We start from the raw sequence: 18,842 nt of genomic DNA on the forward strand, positions 1-18,842 counted from the left end.
GCGGTGTGTCTCTTTTTTTCTTTGCGCTGATACCTTTGGAAAAATGTTCTTATTGTGGTGAAAGTGGAGCATGACTACCTCCGTGACGCAATTGGCTAGCGCGTTCGGCTGATAACCAAAAGGTTGGAGGTTCGAGCCCTCTCGAGAGCGGTGTGTCTTTTTTCTTTGCGCTGACAGCTATGGAGAAATGTTCCGACAGTGGTGAGAGTGGAGCACTACTGTCTCCGTGGCACAATCTGCTAGTTCGTCGGCTGTTAAGCAAAAGGTCGGAGGTTCGAGCCCTCCCCGGGAGCAGCATGTCGCTTTTTTTCTTTGCGCTTATAGCTTTGGAGAAAAGTTCTTACGGTGGTGAGAGTGGACCGCGGTTGGGTTCGTGGTGCAATGGCTAGTGCATCGGCTGTTAAGCAAAAGGTTGGAGGTTCGAGCCCTTCCGAGAGCAGTGTGTCTCTTTTTTTTTCTTTGCGCTGATATCTTTGGAAAAATGTTCTGACGGTGGTGAGAGTGGAGCACGACTGTCTCTGTGGCGCAATCTGCTAGTGCGTCGGCTGTTAACCAAAAGGTTGGAGGTTCGAGCCCTCCCATGAGCGGTGTGTCGCTTTTTTTTCTTTGCACTGATATCTTTGTAGGAGTGTTCTGACCGTGGTGAGAGTGGAGCACGACTGTCTCCGTGGCGCAATTGGCTAGCGCGTTGGGCGGTTAACCAAAAGGTTGGAGGTTCGAACCCTCCCGAGAGCGGTGTGTCTCTTTTTTTTGCGCTGATAGCTTTGGAGAAATGTTCTGATGGTGATGAGAGTGGAGCACGACTACTTCCGTGACGCAATTGGCTAGCGCGTTCGGCTGTTAATCAAAAGGTTGGAAGTTCGAGCCCTCCCGAGAGCGGTGTGTCTCTTTTTTTTTCTTTGCGCTGATAGCTTTGGAGAAATGTTCTGACGGTGGTGAGAGTGGAGCGCGACTGTCTCCATGGCGCAGTCTGCTTGTGCGTCGGCTGTTAAGCAAAAGGTTGGAGGTTTGAGCCCTCCCGAGAGCGGTGTGTCTCTTTTTTTTGCGCTGATAGCTTTGGAGAAATGTTCTGACGGTGGTGAGAGTGGAGCACGACTGTTTTCGTGGCAGAATCGGCTAGCGCGATCAACTGTTATCAAAAAGGTTGGAGGTTCGAGCCCTCCCGAGAACGGTGTGTCTTTTTTCATTGCGCTGATAGCTTTGAAGAAATATTCTGACGGTGGTGAGAGTGGAGCACGACTGTCTCCGTGGCGCAATCTGCTAGTGCGTCGGCTGTTAACCAAAAGGTTGGAGGTTCGAGTCCTCCCGTGAGCGGTGTGTCGCTTTTTTTTCGTTGCACTGATATCTTTGTAGAAGTGTTCTGACCGTGGTGAGAGTGGAGCACGACTGTCTCCATGGCGCAATTGGCTAGCGCGTTCGGCTGTTAACGAAAAGGTTGGAGGTTCAAGCCCTCCCACGAGCGGTGTGTCGCTTTTTTTTCTTTGCACTGGTATGTCTGGAGAAGTGTACTGACCGTGGTGAGAGTGGAGCACGACTGTCCCCGTGGCGCAGTCTGCTAGTGCGTCGGCTGTTAAGCAAAAGGTTGGAGGTTCGAGTCCTCCACGGGTGCAGCGTGTCGCTTTTTTTCTTTGCGCTGATAGCTTTGGAGAAACGTTCTTACGGTGGTGAGAGTGTACCGCGGTTGGGTCCATGGTGCAATGGCTAGCGCGATCAGGCTGTTAACCAAATGGTTGGCGGTTCTAGCCCTCCCATGAGCATTTTGTCACTTTTTTTCTTTGCGCTCATACCTTTGGAAAAATGTTCTGACGGTGGTAAATTTGGAGCAAGGCTGTCTCGGTGGCGCAATCTGCTAGTGAATCGGCTGTTAAGCAAAAGGTTGGAGGTTCGAGCCCTTCCGAGAGCGGTGTGTCTCTTTTTTTTTCTTTGCGCTGATATCTTTGGAAAAATGTTCTGACGGTGGTGAGAGTGGAGCACGACTGTCTCTGTGGCGCAATTTGCTAGTGCGTCGGCTGTTAACCAAAAGGTTGGAGGTTCGAGCCCTCCCATGAGCGGTGTGTCGCTTTTTTTTTCTTTGCACTGATATCTTTGTAGAAGTGTTCCGGCCGTGGTGAGAGTGGAGCACGACTGTCTCCGTGGCGCAATTGGCTAGCGCGTTGGGCGGTTAACCAAAAGGTTGGAGGTTCGAACCCTCCCGAGAGCGGTGTGTCTCTTTTTTTTGCGCTGATAGCTTTGGAGAAATGTTCTGATGGTGATGAGAGTGGAGCACGACTACTTCCGTGACGCAATTGGCTAGCGCGTTCGGCTGGTAATCAAAAGGTTGGAAGTTCGAGCCCTCCCGAGAGCGGTGTGTCTCTTTTTTTTTCTTTGCGCTGATAGCTTTGGAGAAATGTTCTGACGGTGTTGAGAGTGGAGCGCGACTGCCTCCATGGCGCAGTCTGCTTGTGCGTCGGCTGTTAAGCGAAAGGTTGGAGGTTTGAGCCCTCCCGAGAGCGGTGTGTCTCTTTTTTTCTTTGCGCTGATAGCTTTGGAGAAATGTTCTGACGGTGGTGAGAGTGGAGCACGACTGTTTTCGTGGCAGAATCGGCTAGCGCGATCAACTGTTATCAAAAAGGTTGGAGGTTCGAGCCCTCCCGAGAACGGTGTGTCTTTTTTCATTGCGCTGATAGCTTTGAAGAAATATTCTGACGGTGGTGAGAGTGGAGCACGACTGTCTCCGTGGCGCAATCTGCTAGTGCGTCGGCTGTTAACCAAAAGGTTGGAGGTTCGAGTCCTCCCGTGAGCGGTGTGTCGCTTTTTTTTCGTTGCACTGATATCTTTGTAGAAGTGTTCTGACCGTGGTGAGAGTGGAGCACGACTGTCTCCATGGCGCAATTGGCTAGCGCGTTCGGCTGTTAACGAAAAGGTTGGAGGTTCAAGCCCTCCCACGAGCGGTGTGTCGCTTTTTTTTCTTTGCACTGGTATGTCTGGAGAAGTGTACTGACCGTGGTGAGAGTGGAGCACGACTGTCCCCGTGGCGCAGTCTGCTAGTGCGTCGGCTGTTAAGCAAAAGGTTGGAGGTTCGAGTCCTCCCCGGGTGCAGCGTGTCGCTTTTTTTCTTTGCGCTGATAGCTTTGGAGAAACGTTCTTACGGTGGTGAGAGTGTACCGCGGTTGGGTCCATGGTGCAATGGCTAGCGCGATCAGGCTGTTAACCAAATGGTTGGCGGTTCTAGCCCTCCCATGAGCATTTTGTCACTTTTTTTCTTTGCGCTGATACCTTTGGAAAAATGTTCTGACGGTGGTAAATTTGGAGCAAGGCTGTCTCGGTGGCGCAATCTGCTAGTGAATCGGCTGTTAAGCAAAAGGTTGGAGGTTCGAGCCCTTCCGAGAGCGGTGTGTCTCTTTTTTTTTTCTTTGCGCTGATATCTTTGGAAAAATGTTCTGACGGTGGTGAGAGTGGAGCACGACTGTCTCTGTGGCGCAATTTGCTAGTGCGTCGGCTGTTAACCAAAAGGTTGGAGGTTCGAGCCCTCCCATGAGCGGTGTGTCGCTTTATTTTCTTTGCACTGATATCTTTGTAGAAGTGTTCCGACCGTGGTGAGAGTGGAGCACGACTGTCTCCGTGGCGCAATTGGCTAGCGCGTTGGGCGGTTAACCAAAAGGTTGGAGGTTCGAACCCTCCCGAGAGCGGTGTGTCTCTTTTTTTTGCGCTGATAGCTTTGGAGAAATGTTCTGATGGTGATGAGAGTGGAGCACGACTACTTCCGTGACGCAATTGGCTAGCGCGTTCGGCTGGTAATCAAAAGGTTGGAAGTTCGAGCCCTCCCGAGAGCGGTGTGTCTCTTTTTTTTCTTTGCGCTGATAGCTTTGGAGAAATGTTCTGACGGTGTTGAGAGTGGAGCGCGACTGCCTCCATGGCGCAGTCTGCTTGTGCGTCGGCTGTTAAGCGAAAGGTTGGAGGTTTGAGCCCTCCCGAGAACGGTGTGTCTCTTTTTTTCTTTGCGCTGATAGCTTTGGAGAAATGTTCTGACGGTGGTGAGAGTGGAGCACGACTGTTTTCGTGGCAGAATCGGCTAGCGCGATCAACTGTTATCAAAAAGGTTGGAGGTTCGAGCCCTCCCGAGAACGGTGTGTCTTTTTTCTTTGCGCTGATAGCTTTGAAGAAATATTCTGACGGTGGTGAGAGTGGAGCACGACTGTCTCCGTGGCGCAATCTGCTAGTGCGTCGGCTGTTAACCAAAAGGTTGGAGGTTCGAGCCCTCCCGTGAGTGGTGTGTCGCTTTTTTTTCGTTGCACTATTATCTTTGTAGAAGTGTTCTGACCGTGTTGAGAGTGGAGCACGACTGTCTCCGTGGCGCAATTGGCTAGCGCGTTCGGCTGTTAACGAAAAGGTTGGAGGTTCAAGCCCTCCCACGAGCGGTGTGTCTCTTTTTTTTGCGCTGATAGCTTTGGAGAAATGTTCTGATGGTGATGAGAGTGGAGCACGACTACTTCCGTGACGCAATTGGCTAGCGCGTTCGGCTGTTAATCAAAAGGTTGGAAGTTCGAGCCCTCCCGAGAGCGGTGTGTCTCTTTTTTTTTCTTTGCGCTGATAGCTTTGGAGAAATGTTCTGACGGTGGTGAGAGTGGAGCGCGACTGTCTCCATGGCGCAGTCTGCTTGTGCGTCGGCTGTTAAGCAAAAGGTTGGAGGTTTGAGCCCTCCCGAGAGCGGTGTGTCTCTTTTTTTTTGCGCTGATAGCTTTGGAGAAATGTTCTGACGGTGGTGAGAGTGGAGCACGACTGTTTTCGTGGCAGAATCGGCTAGCGCGATCAACTGTTATCAAAAAGGTTGGAGGTTCGAGCCCTCCCGAGAACGGTGTGTCTTTTTTCATTGCGCTGATAGCTTTGAAGAAATATTCTGACGGTGGTGAGAGTGGAGCACGACTGTCTCCGTGGCGCAATCTGCTAGTGCGTCGGCTGTTAACCAAAAGGTTGGAGGTTCGAGTCCTCCCGTGAGCGGTGTGTCGCTTTTTTTTCGTTGCACTGATATCTTTGTAGAAGTGTTCTGACCGTGGTGAGAGTGGAGCACGACTGTCTCCATGGCGCAATTGGCTAGCGCGTTCGGCTGTTAACGAAAAGGTTGGAGGTTCAAGCCCTCCCACGAGCGGTGTGTCGCTTTTTTTTCTTTGCACTGGTATGTCTGGAGAAGTGTACTGACCGTGGTGAGAGTGGAGCACGACTGTCCCCGTGGCGCAGTCTGCTAGTGCGTCGGCTGTTAAGCAAAAGGTTGGAGGTTCGAGTCCTCCCCGGGTGCAGCGTGTCGCTTTTTTTCTTTGCGCTGATAGCTTTGGAGAAACGTTCTTACGGTGGTGAGAGTGTACCGCGGTTGGGTCCATGGTGCAATGGCTAGCGCGATCAGGCTGTTAACCAAATGGTTGGCGGTTCTAGCCCTCCCATGAGCATTTTGTCACTTTTTTTCTTTGCGCTGATACCTTTGGAAAAATGTTCTGACGGTGGTAAATTTGGAGCAAGGCTGTCTCGGTGGCGCAATCTGCTAGTGAATCGGCTGTTAAGCAAAAGGTTGGAGGTTCGAGCCCTTCCGAGAGCGGTGTGTCTCTTTTTTTTTCTTTGCGCTGATATCTTTGGAAAAATGTTCTGACGGTGGTGAGAGTGGAGCACGACTGTCTCTGTGGCGCAATTTGCTAGTGCGTCGGCTGTTAACCAAAAGGTTGGAGGTTCGAGCCCTCCCATGAGCGGTGTGTCGCTTTTTTTTCTTTGCACTGATATCTTTGTAGAAGTGTTCCGGCCGTGGTGAGAGTGGAGCACGACTGTCTCCGTGGCGCAATTGGCTAGCGCGTTGGGCGGTTAACCAAAAGGTTGGAGGTTCGAACCCTCCCGAGAGCGGTGTGTCTCTTTTTTTGCGCTGATAGCTTTGGAGAAATGTTCTGATGGTGATGAGAGTGGAGCACGACTACTTCCGTGATGCAATTGGCTAGCGCGTTCGGCTGTTAATCAAAAGATTGGAAGTTCGAGCCCTCCCGAAAGCGGTGTGTCTCTTTTTTTTTCTTTGCGCTGATAGCTTTGGAGAAATGTTCTGACGGTGGTGAGAGTGGAGCGCGACTGTCTCCGTGGCGCAGTCTGCTAGTGCGTCGGCTGTTAAGCAAAAGGTTGGAGGTTCGAGTCCTCCCCGGGTGCAGCGTGTCGCTTTTTTTCTTTGCGCTGATAGCTTTGGAGAAACGTTCTTACGGTGGTGAGAGTGTACCGCGGTTGGGTCCATGGTGCAATGGCTAGCGCGATCAGGCTGTTAACCAAATGGTTGGCGGTTCTAGCCCTCCCATGAGCATTTTGTCACTTTTTTTCTTTGCGCTGATACCTTTGGAAAAATGTTCTGACGGTGGTAAAATTGGAGCAAGGCTGTATCGGTGGCGCAATCTGCTAGTGAATCGGCTGTTAAGCAAAAGGTTGGAGGTTCGAGCCCTTCCGAGAGCGGTGTGTCTCTTTTTTTTTCTTTGCGCTGATATCTTTGGAAAAATGTTCTGACGGTGGTGAGAGTGGAGCACGACTGTCTCTGTGGCGCAATTTGCTAGTGGGTCGGCTGTTAACCAAAAGGTTGGAGGTTCGAGCCCTCCCATGAGCGGTGTGTCGCTTTTTTTTTCTTTGCACTGATATCTTTGTAGAAGTGTTCCGACCGTGGTGAGAGTGGAGCACGACTACTTCCGTGACGCAATTGGCTAGCGCGTTCGGCTGTTAATCAAAAGGTTGGAAGTTCGAGCCTTCCCGAGAGCGGTGTGTCTCTTTTTTTTTCTTTGCGCTGATAGCTTTGGAGAAATGTTCTGACGGTGTTGAGAGTGGAGCGCGACTGTCTCCATGGCGCAGTCTGCTTGTGCGTCGGCTGTTAAGCGAAAGGTTGGAGGTTTGAGCCCTCCCGAGAGCGGTGTGTCTCTTTTTATCTTTGCGCTGATAGCTTTGGAGAAATGTTCTGACGGTGGTGAGAGTGGAGCACGACTGTTTTCGTGGCAGAATCGGCTAGCGCGATCAACTGTTATCAAAAAGGTTGGAGGTTCGAGCCCTCCCGAGAACGGTGTGTCTTTTTTCTTTGCGCTGATAGCTTTGAAGAAATATTCTGACGGTGGTGAGAGTGGAGCACGACTGTCTCCGTGGCGCAATCTGCTAGTGCGTCGGCTGTTAACCAAAAGGTTGGAGGTTCGAGCCCTCCCGTGAGCGGTGTGTCGCTTTTTTTTCGTTGCACTGATATCTTTGTAGAAGTGTTCTGACCGTGGTGAGAGTGGAGCACGACTGTCTCCGTGGCGCAATTGGCTAGCGCGTTCGGCTGTTAACGAAAAGGTTGGAGGTTCAAGCCCTCCCACGAGCGGTGTGTCGCTTTTTTTTCTTTGCACTGGTATGTTTGGAGAAGTGTTCTGACCGTGGTGAGAGTGGAGCACGACTGTCTCCGTGGGACGATTTACTAGCGCGTTTGGCTGTTGACCAAAAGTTTGGAGGTTCGAGCCCTCCCGAGAGCGGTGTGTCTCTTTTTTTTCTTTGCGCTGATAGCTTTGGAGAAATGTTCTGACGGTGGTAAAAGTGGAGCAAGGCTGTCTCCTTGGCGCAATCTGCTAGTGCGTCGGCTGTTAAGCAAAAGGATGGAGGTTCGAACCCTCCCAAAAGCGGTGTGTCTCTTTTTTTCTTTGCGCTGATACCTTTGGAAAAATGTTCTTATTGTGGTGAAAGTGGAGCATGACTACCTCCGTGACGCAATTGGCTAGCGCGTTCGGCTGATAACCAAAAGGTTGGAGGTTCGAGCCCTCTCGAGAGCGGTGTGTCTTTTTTCTTTGCGCTGACAGCTATGGAGAAATGTTCCGACAGTGGTGAGAGTGGAGCACTACTGTCTCCGTGGCACAATCTGCTAGTTCGTCGGCTGTTAAGCAAAAGGTCGGAGGTTCGAGCCCTCCCCGGGAGCAGCATGTCGCTTTTTTTCTTTGCGCTTATAGCTTTGGAGAAAAGTTCTTACGGTGGTGAGAGTGGACCGCGGTTGGGTTCGTGGTGCAATGGCTAGTGCATCGGCTGTTAAGCAAAAGGTTGGAGGTTCGAGCCCTTCCGAGAGCAGTGTGTCTCTTTTTTTTTCTTTGCGCTGATATCTTTGGAAAAATGTTCTGACGGTGGTGAGAGTGGAGCACGACTGTCTCTGTGGCGCAATCTGCTAGTGCGTCGGCTGTTAACCAAAAGGTTGGAGGTTCGAGCCCTCCCATGAGCGGTGTGTCGCTTTTTTTTCTTTGCACTGATATCTTTGTAGGAGTGTTCTGACCGTGGTGAGAGTGGAGCACGACTGTCTCCGTGGCGCAATTGGCTAGCGCGTTGGGCGGTTAACCAAAAGGTTGGAGGTTCGAACCCTCCCGAGAGCGGTGTGTCTCTTTTTTTTGCGCTGATAGCTTTGGAGAAATGTTCTGATGGTGATGAGAGTGGAGCACGACTACTTCCGTGACGCAATTGGCTAGCGCGTTCGGCTGTTAATCAAAAGGTTGGAAGTTCGAGCCCTCCCGAGAGCGGTGTGTCTCTTTTTTTTTCTTTGCGCTGATAGCTTTGGAGAAATGTTCTGACGGTGGTGAGAGTGGAGCGCGACTGTCTCCATGGCGCAGTCTGCTTGTGCGTCGGCTGTTAAGCAAAAGGTTGGAGGTTTGAGCCCTCCCGAGAGCGGTGTGTCTCTTTTTTTTGCGCTGATAGCTTTGGAGAAATGTTCTGACGGTGGTGAGAGTGGAGCACGACTGTTTTCGTGGCAGAATCGGCTAGCGCGATCAACTGTTATCAAAAAGGTTGGAGGTTCGAGCCCTCCCGAGAACGGTGTGTCTTTTTTCATTGCGCTGATAGCTTTGAAGAAATATTCTGACGGTGGTGAGAGTGGAGCACGACTGTCTCCGTGGCGCAATCTGCTAGTGCGTCGGCTGTTAACCAAAAGGTTGGAGGTTCGAGTCCTCCCGTGAGCGGTGTGTCGCTTTTTTTTCGTTGCACTGATATCTTTGTAGAAGTGTTCTGACCGTGGTGAGAGTGGAGCACGACTGTCTCCATGGCGCAATTGGCTAGCGCGTTCGGCTGTTAACGAAAAGGTTGGAGGTTCAAGCCCTCCCACGAGCGGTGTGTCGCTTTTTTTTCTTTGCACTGGTATGTCTGGAGAAGTGTACTGACCGTGGTGAGAGTGGAGCACGACTGTCCCCGTGGCGCAGTCTGCTAGTGCGTCGGCTGTTAAGCAAAAGGTTGGAGGTTCGAGTCCTCCACGGGTGCAGCGTGTCGCTTTTTTTCTTTGCGCTGATAGCTTTGGAGAAACGTTCTTACGGTGGTGAGAGTGTACCGCGGTTGGGTCCATGGTGCAATGGCTAGCGCGATCAGGCTGTTAACCAAATGGTTGGCGGTTCTAGCCCTCCCATGAGCATTTTGTCACTTTTTTTCTTTGCGCTCATACCTTTGGAAAAATGTTCTGACGGTGGTAAATTTGGAGCAAGGCTGTCTCGGTGGCGCAATCTGCTAGTGAATCGGCTGTTAAGCAAAAGGTTGGAGGTTCGAGCCCTTCCGAGAGCGGTGTGTCTCTTTTTTTTTCTTTGCGCTGATATCTTTGGAAAAATGTTCTGACGGTGGTGAGAGTGGAGCACGACTGTCTCTGTGGCGCAATTTGCTAGTGCGTCGGCTGTTAACCAAAAGGTTGGAGGTTCGAGCCCTCCCATGAGCGGTGTGTCGCTTTTTTTTTCTTTGCACTGATATCTTTGTAGAAGTGTTCCGGCCGTGGTGAGAGTGGAGCACGACTGTCTCCGTGGCGCAATTGGCTAGCGCGTTGGGCGGTTAACCAAAAGGTTGGAGGTTCGAACCCTCCCGAGAGCGGTGTGTCTCTTTTTTTTGCGCTGATAGCTTTGGAGAAATGTTCTGATGGTGATGAGAGTGGAGCACGACTACTTCCGTGACGCAATTGGCTAGCGCGTTCGGCTGGTAATCAAAAGGTTGGAAGTTCGAGCCCTCCCGAGAGCGGTGTGTCTCTTTTTTTTTCTTTGCGCTGATAGCTTTGGAGAAATGTTCTGACGGTGTTGAGAGTGGAGCGCGACTGCCTCCATGGCGCAGTCTGCTTGTGCGTCGGCTGTTAAGCGAAAGGTTGGAGGTTTGAGCCCTCCCGAGAGCGGTGTGTCTCTTTTTTTCTTTGCGCTGATAGCTTTGGAGAAATGTTCTGACGGTGGTGAGAGTGGAGCACGACTGTTTTCGTGGCAGAATCGGCTAGCGCGATCAACTGTTATCAAAAAGGTTGGAGGTTCGAGCCCTCCCGAGAACGGTGTGTCTTTTTTCATTGCGCTGATAGCTTTGAAGAAATATTCTGACGGTGGTGAGAGTGGAGCACGACTGTCTCCGTGGCGCAATCTGCTAGTGCGTCGGCTGTTAACCAAAAGGTTGGAGGTTCGAGTCCTCCCGTGAGCGGTGTGTCGCTTTTTTTTCGTTGCACTGATATCTTTGTAGAAGTGTTCTGACCGTGGTGAGAGTGGAGCACGACTGTCTCCATGGCGCAATTGGCTAGCGCGTTCGGCTGTTAACGAAAAGGTTGGAGGTTCAAGCCCTCCCACGAGCGGTGTGTCGCTTTTTTTTCTTTGCACTGGTATGTCTGGAGAAGTGTACTGACCGTGGTGAGAGTGGAGCACGACTGTCCCCGTGGCGCAGTCTGCTAGTGCGTCGGCTGTTAAGCAAAAGGTTGGAGGTTCGAGTCCTCCCCGGGTGCAGCGTGTCGCTTTTTTTCTTTGCGCTGATAGCTTTGGAGAAACGTTCTTACGGTGGTGAGAGTGTACCGCGGTTGGGTCCATGGTGCAATGGCTAGCGCGATCAGGCTGTTAACCAAATGGTTGGCGGTTCTAGCCCTCCCATGAGCATTTTGTCACTTTTTTTCTTTGCGCTGATACCTTTGGAAAAATGTTCTGACGGTGGTAAATTTGGAGCAAGGCTGTCTCGGTGGCGCAATCTGCTAGTGAATCGGCTGTTAAGCAAAAGGTTGGAGGTTCGAGCCCTTCCGAGAGCGGTGTGTCTCTTTTTTTTTTCTTTGCGCTGATATCTTTGGAAAAATGTTCTGACGGTGGTGAGAGTGGAGCACGACTGTCTCTGTGGCGCAATTTGCTAGTGCGTCGGCTGTTAACCAAAAGGTTGGAGGTTCGAGCCCTCCCATGAGCGGTGTGTCGCTTTATTTTCTTTGCACTGATATCTTTGTAGAAGTGTTCCGACCGTGGTGAGAGTGGAGCACGACTGTCTCCGTGGCGCAATTGGCTAGCGCGTTGGGCGGTTAACCAAAAGGTTGGAGGTTCGAACCCTCCCGAGAGCGGTGTGTCTCTTTTTTTTGCGCTGATAGCTTTGGAGAAATGTTCTGATGGTGATGAGAGTGGAGCACGACTACTTCCGTGACGCAATTGGCTAGCGCGTTCGGCTGGTAATCAAAAGGTTGGAAGTTCGAGCCCTCCCGAGAGCGGTGTGTCTCTTTTTTTTCTTTGCGCTGATAGCTTTGGAGAAATGTTCTGACGGTGTTGAGAGTGGAGCGCGACTGCCTCCATGGCGCAGTCTGCTTGTGCGTCGGCTGTTAAGCGAAAGGTTGGAGGTTTGAGCCCTCCCGAGAGCGGTGTGTCTCTTTTTTTCTTTGCGCTGATAGCTTTGGAGAAATGTTCTGACGGTGGTGAGAGTGGAGCACGACTGTTTTCGTGGCAGAATCGGCTAGCGCGATCAACTGTTATCAAAAAGGTTGGAGGTTCGAGCCCTCCCGAGAACGGTGTGTCTTTTTTCTTTGCGCTGATAGCTTTGAAGAAATATTCTGACGGTGGTGAGAGTGGAGCACGACTGTCTCCGTGGCGCAATCTGCTAGTGCGTCGGCTGTTAACCAAAAGGTTGGAGGTTCGAGCCCTCCCGTGAGTGGTGTGTCGCTTTTTTTTCGTTGCACTATTATCTTTGTAGAAGTGTTCTGACCGTGTTGAGAGTGGAGCACGACTGTCTCCGTGGCGCAATTGGCTAGCGCGTTCGGCTGTTAACGAAAAGGTTGGAGGTTCAAGCCCTCCCACGAGCGGTGTGTCGCTTTTTTTTCTTTGCACTGGTATGTTTGGAGAAGTGTTCTGACCGTGGTGAGAGTGGAGCACGACTGTCTCCGTGGGACGATTTACTAGCGCGTTTGGCTGTTGACCAAAAGTTTGGAGGTTCGAGCCCTCCCGAGAGCGGTGTGTCTCTTTTTTTTTCTTTGCGCTGATAGCTTTGGAGAAATGTTCTGACGGTGGTAAAAGTGGAGCAAGGCTGTCTCCTTGGCGCAATCTGCTAGTGCGTCGGCTGTTAAGCAAAAGGATGGAGGTTCGAACCCTCCCAAAAGCGGTGTGTCTCTTTTTTTCTTTGCGCTGATACCTTTGGAAAAATGTTCTTATTGTGGTTAAAGTGGAGCATGACTACCTCCGTGACGCAATTGGCTAGCGCGTTCGGCTGATAACCAAAAGGTTGGAGGTTCGAGCCCTCTCGAGAGCGGTGTGTCTTTTTTCTTTGCGCTGACAGCTATGGAGAAATGTTCCGACAGTGGTGAGAGTGGAGCGCTACTGTCTCCGTGGCACAATCTGCTAGTTCGTCGGCTGTTAAGCAAAAGGTCGGAGGTTCGAGCCCTCCCCGGGAGCAGCGTGTCGCTTTTTTTCTTTGCGCTTATAGCTTTGGAGAAAAGTTCTTACGGTGGTGAGAGTGGACCGCGGTTGGGTTCGTGGTGCAATGGCTAGTGAATCGGCTGTTAAGCAAAAGGTTGGAGGTTCGAGCCCTTCCGAGAGCGGTGTGTCTCTTTTTTTTTCTTTGCGCTGATATCTTTGGAAAAATGTTCTGACGGTGGTGAGAGTGGAGCACGACTGTCTCTGTGGCGCAATCTGCTAGTGCGTCGGCTGTTAACCAAAAGGTTGGAGGTTCGAGCCCTCCCATGAGCGGTGTGTCGCTTTTTTTTCTTTGCACTGATATCTTTGTAGGAGTGTTCTGACCGTGGTGAGAGTGGAGCACGACTGTCTCCGTGGCGCAATTGGCTAGCGCATTGGGCGGTTAACCAAAAGGTTGGAGGTTCGAACCCTCCCGAGAGCGGTGTGTCTGTTTTTTTTGCGCTGATAGCTTTGGAGAAATGTTCTGATGGTGATGAGAGTGGAGCACGACTACTTCCGTGACGCAATTGGCTAGCGCGTTCGGCTGTTAATCAAAAGGTTGGAAGTTCGAGCCCTCCCGAGAGCGGTGTGTCTCTTTTTTTTTCTTTGCGCTGATAGCTTTGGAGAAATGTTCTGACGGTGGTGAGAGTGGAGCGCGACTGTTTCCATGGCGCAGTCTGCTTGTGCGTCGGCTGTTAAGCAAAAGGTTGGAGGTTTGAGCCCTCCCGAGAGCGGTGTGTCTCTTTTTTTTTGCGCTGATAGCTTTGGAGAAATGTTCTGACGGTGGTGAGAGTGGAGCACGACTGTTTTCGTGGCAGAATCGGCTAGCGCGATCAACTGTTATCAAAAAGGTTGGAGGTTCGAGCCCTCCCGAGAACGGTGTGTCTTTTTTCTTTGCGCTGATAGCTTTGAAGAAATATTCTGACGGTGGTGAGAGTGGAGCACGACTGTCTCCGTGGCGCAATCTGCTAGTGCGTCGGCTGTTAACCAAAAGGTTGGAGGTTCGAGTCCTCCCGTGAGCGGTGTGTCGCTTTTTTTTCGTTGCACTGATATCTTTGTAGAAGTGTTCTGACCGTGGTGAGAGTGGAGCACGACTGTCTCCGTGGCGCAATTGGCTAGCGCGTTCGGCTGTTAACGAAAAGGTTGGAGGTTCAAGCCCTCCCACGAGCGGTGTGTCGCTTTTTTTTCTTTGCACTGGTATGTCTGGAGAAATGTACTGACCGTGGTGAGAGTGGAGCACGACTGTCTCCGTGGGACGATTTACTGGCGCGTTCGGCTGTTGACCAAAAGTTTGGAGGTTCGAGCCCTCCCGAGAGCGGTGTGTCTCTTTTTTTTCTTTGCGCTGATAGCTTTGGAGAAATGTTCTGACGGTGGTAAAAGTGGAGCAAGGCTGTCTCCTTGGCGCAATCTGCTAGTGCGTCGGCTGTTAAGCAAAAGGATGGAGGTTCGAACCCTCCCAAAAGCGGTGTGTCTCTTTTTTTCTTTGCGCTGATACATTTGGAAAAATGTTCTTATTGTGGTGAAAGTGGAGCATGACTACCTCCGTGACGCAATTGGCTAGCGCGTTCGGCTGATAACCAAAAGGTTGGAGGTTCGAGCCCTCTCGAGAGCGGTGTGTCTTTTTTCTTTGCGCTGACAGCTATGGAGAAATGTTCCGACAGTGGTGAGAGTGGAGCACTACTGTCTCCGTGGCACAATCTGCTAGTTCGTCGGCTGTTAAGCAAAAGGTCGGAGGTTCGAGCCCTCCCCGGGAGCAGCGTGTCGCTTTTTTTCTTTGCGCTTATAGCTTTGGAGAAACGTTCTTACGGTGGTGAGAGTGGACCGCGGTTGGGTTCGTGGTGCAATGGCTAGCGCGATCGGCTGTTAACCAAAAGGTTGGAGGTTCTAGCCCTCCCAGGAGCGGTGTGTCACTTTTTTTCTTTGCACTGATATCTTTAAAGAAGTGTTCTGACCGTGGTGAGAGTGGAACACGACTGTCTCTGTAGCGCAATGGGCTAGCGCGTTAAGCTGGTAACCATAAGGTTGGAGGTTCGAACCCTCCCATGAGCGGTGTGTCTTTTTTTCTTTGCGCTGATACCTTTGGAAAAATGTTCTGATGGTGGTGAGAGTGGAAAACGACTGTCTCCATGGTGCAATTCGCTAACGCTTTGGGCTGTTAACCAAAAGGTTGGAGGTTCGAACCCTCCCATGAGCGGTGTGACTCTTTTTTTCTTTGCGCTGATACCTTTGGAAAAATGTTCTGATGGTGGTGAGAGTAGAGCACGACTGCCTCCGTGACGCAATTAGCTAGCGCATTCGGCTGTTAACCAAAAGGTTGGAGGTTCGAGCCCTCCCATGAGCGGTGTGTCGCTTTTTTTCTTTGCACTGATATCTTTGAAGAAATATTCTGACCGTAGTGAGAGTGGAGCACGAATGTCTCTGTGGCGCAATTGGCTAGCGCGTTCGGCTGTTAACCATAAGGTTGGAGGTTCGAACCCTCCCATGAGCAGTGTGTCTCTTTTTTTCTTTGCGCTGATACCTTTGAAAAAATGTTCTGATGGTGGTGAGAGTGGAGCACGACTGTTTCCGTGGCAGAATCGGCTAGCGCGATCAACTGTTATCAAAAAGGTTGGAGGTTCGAGCCCTCCCGAGAGCGGTGTGTCTCTTTTTTTTCTTTCCGCTGATAGCTATGGAGAAATGTTCCGACAGTGGTGAGAGTGGAGCACTACTGTCTCCGTGGCACAATCTGCTAGTTCGTCGGCTGTTAAGCAAAAGGTCGGAGGTTCGAGCCCTCCCCGGGAGCAGCGTGTCGCTTTTTTTCTTTGCGCTTATAGCTTTGGAGAAACGTTCTTACGGTGGTGAGAGTGGACCGCGGTTGGGTCCGTGGTGCAATGGCTAGCGCGATCGGCTGTTAACCAAAAGGTTGGAGGTTCGAGCCCTCCCGAGAGCGGTGTGTCTCTTTTTTTTCTTTCCGCTGATAGCTTTGGAGAAACGTTCTGATGGTGATGAGAGTGGAGCGCGGTTGGGTCCGTGGTGCAATGCCTAGCGCGATTGGCTGTTAACCAAAAGGTTGGAGGTTCGAGCCCTCCAATGAGCGGTGTGTCGCTTTTTTTTTCTTTGCACTGATATCTTTGGAGAAGTGTTCTGACCATGGTGAGAGTGGAGCACGAACTGTCCCTGTGGCGCTATTGGCTAGCGCGTTGGGCTGTTAACCAAAAGGCTGGAGGTTCGAACCCTCGACTGAGCGGTGTGTCTCTTTTTTTCTTTGCGCTTTACCTTTGGAAAAAAGTTCTGATGGTGGTGAGAGTGGAGCACGACTACCTCCGTGACGCAATTGGCTAGCGCGTTCGGCTGTTAACCAAAAGGTTGGAGGTTCGAGCCCTCCCGAGAGCGGTGTGTCTCTCTTTTTTCTTTGCGCTGATAGCTTTGGAGAAATGTTCTGATGGTGGTGAGAGTGGAGCACGACTACTTCCGTGATGCAATTGGCTAGCGCGTTCAGCTGTTAATCAAAAGATTGGAAGTTCGAGCCCTCCCGAGAGCGGTGTGTCTCTTTTTTTTCTTTGCGCTGATAGCTTTGGAGAAATGTTCTGACGGTGGTGAGAGTGGAGCGCGACTGTCTCCGTGGCGCAGTCTGCTAGTGCGACGGCTGTTAAGCAAAAGGTTGGAGGTTCGAGCCCTCCCGGGAGCAGTGTGTCGCTTTTTTTCTTTGCGCTGATAGCTTTGGAGAAACGTTCTGCTGGTGGTGAGAGTGGAGCGCGGTTGGGTCCATGGTGCAATGGCTAGCGCGAATGGCTGTTAACCAAAAAGTTGAAGGTTCGAGCCCTCCAATGAGCGGTGTGTCGCTTTTTTTACTTTGCACTGATATCTTTGGAGAAATGTTCCGACAGTGGTGAGGGTGGAGCACGACTGTCTCCGTGGCGAGACTGCTAGTGCGTCGGCTGTTAAGCAAAAGGTTGGAGGTTCGAGCCCCCCCCAGGAGCGGTGTGTCTTTTTTCTTTGCGCTGATAGCTTTGTAGAAGTGTTCTGACCGTGGTGAGAGTGGAGCACGACTGCCTCCGTGGCGCAATCGGCTAGCGCGTTCAGCTGTTAACCAAAAGGTTGGAGGTTCGAGCCCTCCCACGAGCGGTGTGTCTCTTTTTTTCTTTGCGCTGATACCTTTGGAAAAATGTTCTGATTGTGGTGAAAGTGGAGCACGACTGTCTCCGTGGCAAAATCTGCTAGTTCGTCGGCTGTTAAGCAAAAGGTTGGAGGTTCGAGTCCTCCCGGGAGCCGCGTGTCGCTTTTTTTCTTTGCGCTGATAGCTTTGGAGAAACGTTCTTACGGTGGTGAGAGTGTACCGCGGTTGGGTCCATGGTGCAATGGCTAGCGCGATCGGCTGTTAACCAAAAGGTTGGAGGTTCTAGCCCTCCCATGAGCGGTGTGTCACTTTTTTTATTTGCGCTGATACCTTTGGAAAAATGTTCTGATGGTGGTGAGAGTGGAGCACAACTGTCTCCATGGTGCAATTCGCTAGCGCGTTGGGCTGTTAACCAAAAGGTTGGAGGTTCGAACCCTCCCATGAGTGGTGTGTCTCTTTTTTTCTTAGCGCTGATACCTTTGAAAAAATGTTGTGACGGTGGTGAGAGTAGAGCACGACTGTCTACGTGGCGCATTTGGCTAGCGCGATCGGCTCTTTACCGAAAAGTTGGAGGTTCGAGCCCTCCCGGGAGCGGCTTTTCGCTTTTTTCTTTGCACAGACTGCTATGGAGAAATGTTCCGACAGTGGTGAGAGTGGAGCACGACTGTCTCCGTGGCGCATTTGGCTAGCGCGTTGGGCTGTTAACCAAAAGGTTGGAGGTTCGAACCCTCCAATGAGTGGTGTGTCTCTTTTTTCTTTGCGCTTATACCTTTGAAAAAATGTTCTGATGGTGGTGAGAGTTGAGCACTACAATCTCCGTGACGCAATTGGCTAGCGCGTTCGGCTGTTAACCAAAAGGTTAGAGGTTCGAGCCCTCCCGAGAGCGGTGTGTCTCTTTTTTTCTTTGCGCTGATAGCTTTGGAGAAATATTCTGACGGTAGTGAGAGTGGAGCATGACTCTCTCCGTGGCGCAATCTGCTAGTGCGTCGGCTGTTAAGCAAAAGGTTGGAGGTTCGAGCTCTCCCAGGAGCAGTGTGTCGCTTTTTTCTTTGCGCTGATAGCCTTGGAGAAACGTTCTGACGGTGGTGAGAGCGGAGCCCAACTGTCTCTGTTGCGCAATTGGCTAGCGCGTTGGGCTGTTAACGAAAAGGTTGGAGGTTCGAACCCTCCCATGAGCGGTGTGTCTTTTTTTTTGCGCTGATACCTTTGGAAAAATGTTCTGATGGCGGTGAGAGTGGAGCACGACTACCTCCGTGACGCAATTGGCTCGCGGGTTCGGGTGTTGACCAAATTTTTGGAGGTTCGAGCCCTCCCGAGAGCGGTGTGTCTCTTTTTTTCTTTGCGCTGATAGCTTTGGAGAAATGTTGTGACGGTGGTGAGAGTGGAGCACGACTGTCTTCGTGGCGCAATCTGGTAGTGCGTCGGCTGTTAAGCAAAAGGTTTGAGGTTCGAGCCCTCCTGAAAACGGTGTGTCTCTTTTTTTCTTTGCGCTGATAGCTTTGGAGAAATGTTCTGATGATGGTGAGAGTGGCGCACGACTGTTTTCGTTGCAGAATCGGCTAGCGCGATCAACTGTTATCCAAAAGGTTGGAGGTTCGAGCCCTCCCGAGAGCGGTGTGTCTCTTTTTTTCTTTCCGCTGATAGCTTTGGAGAAATGTTCTAACGGTGAAGAGAGTGGAGCATGACTGACTCCGTGGCACAATCTGCTAGTGCGTCGGCTGTTAACCAAAAGGTTGGAGATTCGAGCCCTCCCATGAGCGGTGTGTCGCTTTTTTCTTTGCACTGATATCTTTATAGAAGTGTTCTGACCGTGGTGAGAGTGGAGCACGACTGTCTCCGTGGCGCAATTGGCTAGCGTGTTCGGCTGTTAACCAAAAGGTTGCAGGTTCGAACCCTTCCATGAGCGGTGTGTCTCTTTTTTTCTTTGCGCTGATACCTTTGGAAAAATGTTCTGATGGTGGTGAGAGTAGAGCACGACTACCTCCATGACGCAATTGGCTAGCGCGTTCGGCTGTTAACCAAAAGGTTGGAGGTTCGAGCCCTCCCAAAAGCGGTGTGTCTCTTTTTTCTTTGCGCTGACAGCTATGGAGAAATGTTCCGACAGTTTTGAGAGTGGAGCACGACTGTTTCCGTGGCGCAGT

This window comes from Rhipicephalus microplus, unplaced genomic scaffold (assembly GCF_043290135.1).
Source record: "Rhipicephalus microplus isolate Deutch F79 unplaced genomic scaffold, USDA_Rmic scaffold_19, whole genome shotgun sequence".
NCBI classification, from domain to species: domain Eukaryota; kingdom Metazoa; phylum Arthropoda; class Arachnida; order Ixodida; family Ixodidae; genus Rhipicephalus; species Rhipicephalus microplus.